The 2,030-nt window shown below is 37.2% G+C and overlaps 1 pseudogene; it reads left to right on the forward strand.

Moving 5' to 3' along the window:
- The first annotated feature begins 507 nt into the window (after positions 1-507).
- On the forward strand, positions 508-1,307 carry LOC149163938 (uncharacterized; annotated as a pseudogene).
- Positions 1,308-2,030: the final 723 nt, after the last annotated feature.

Below are 2,030 nucleotides of genomic sequence, written 5' to 3' on the forward strand. Positions count from 1 at the left end.
CACAGAGTGTACCTATGATCCCCTTATTCAATTTCGGGCAGATCTAGGACACGATCACCACAAAAAGATATGTTTTTATTAACCTTCAAGATACATCATCATGACAATGTCTTTAGTGAGGCGTCTCAAGCACAGACTGAGAATTCCTTAGCGTCAAATTGTCTTAAAAAACTGACTCTAAAACAATGATAATGCCAAGCTCTAGCATCAAAGTTAACTTTAATATCTGTTTTTACCTCTCTTTCACATCAGCCCTCACTTTTTTCACGTGTCATTGTGACTTCTCAATTACAATTTAACTTTGACTTTGACTTTGAAATGAATTTAAGCTACCTCAAAGTAAAATACTATTTTTGGATTCCTACACTGCCCTTACGAAAAAAAATCACTCAATGGATTTTTTAATTTTTTAATTAATTAATTAATTTTTTAAAAATTAAGCATGTAAAATATAAATTAAATTTTTACAATAAAGAGTTGTCCACCATATGATTTGAACTATTGAAAATGGCCCCGGACAACGTGCAAATGCCAGCTTCGGTTAATAACTGATCAAACTCTGAACAAGCACATGAGAAGCAAATGCCTCAGAACAGTGGAGGTGCTTCCAGAAAGAAAAAGGTCAACAAGAGTGCAAAACTGAAGCAGTATAAGCTAGATGCTAGACGAGAGCAGTGGTTATCCCAAGGTAAAAATAAAAGTCATGCACAACATGATGGAGATACAGGTCTCTTGAATGATGTGAATAAGGTTGGCTTCATTCAAGTGAATCAACCATGTACTCCGAGATGGATTCCAGAAGCCCCAAGTAATCTATCGGAGAAGATAATGAAGGATCTAGTTTACAAGAAAGTGATAACGAATTTTCTGTCAACGGTCCACAAAATGCACCAAGGAAGGAAGCCAATATTCAAAGGCAACAAAGACCTGGTAGCAGTAGCAGTAGCTGTTCGGGATTTGTAAGTGAGGTTGAGGATGGAATCTTGGATGACTGGGAGGCTGTAGCTGATGCCGTAAATCTGAATGAGGACTCTTTGAAATTGTCACAAGAAAAAGTGAGGGAGGAAATACCCATTGTTGCTCAGTTTCAAACCAAAATTTGTTATTCAATGGAAGCAAAAAACAAGGAAATTCTAAAACCCGAGTACAAAATCAAGCCCGTAATGATTCCAAACAGAGTTGTGCAATTTGGAAATCCAGCACGATCCGGGAGGCTATCTGCATGGGTATCAACTAATAGGAATGAACCTTCTATTCCTTCCACGATGCCCCCCCTTTCATGCCCAATCTGCTATGAGGATCTTTGATGTTAAAATGACATCAATTTACAACACAACTTTAAGGTCGTTGAGCAATTTTTATCAAATACGTTGCACGAGAAGTGTGAATGTGAGAAGACTGACAAATTTCAGATTTCTGTAGCAGAAATTTCGTGGAAGAGATCTCGTGTGGTATGGGGATTTTATCGAAATGTTTTCGGCATGAATGACAGAATGACAAAATAGTTACTTTCAGACTGTTTGCAGGTTCCCAGAAGCTTAGAATACGGAGAATTTTCGACAGATTTACGGAAACAGAGGCTTCTTCTCATAGGAGGGGAAGAGAGCGGAGCAGTTCTCGATTTCTGTGTACAAGTGGCTTCAGCTAAGATATTATTATCTAATTTTGAACTTAAATTTCGTGTGAATTTAATTTCAGCAGCAATAGTTGCTCCACAAAGTTATGTAGTCTTCCAATGCAGCAAGAAAGCTTCATGTAAATAAAAAAAGATCAGGAACACTTGAAATCAACGGCTTGATAATCCTCACAACACAACTTCATGCTCTTCACAATCAATGATCTACATGTAGGAATCTTCCTCAATAATCTTTGAACAATAATATCTTAGCAATGATTATCCCACACTTCAATCTAAACTCCTCCATGCACAATAGCACATAAAGATTCACACTTAAAGAGGTGTCAGACTCAATGCTTTTGCACAGTATTCCTACAACTTCAAATAGTGTTATGCGATGAAGCTCGTTTAA

The sequence above is a fragment of the Pinus tabuliformis genome, chromosome 5_1 (assembly GCF_031772625.1).
Source record: "Pinus tabuliformis cultivar Carrire ecotype Pingquan chromosome 5_1, CPIR1, whole genome shotgun sequence".
Lineage (NCBI taxonomy): Eukaryota > Viridiplantae > Streptophyta > Pinopsida > Pinales > Pinaceae > Pinus > Pinus tabuliformis.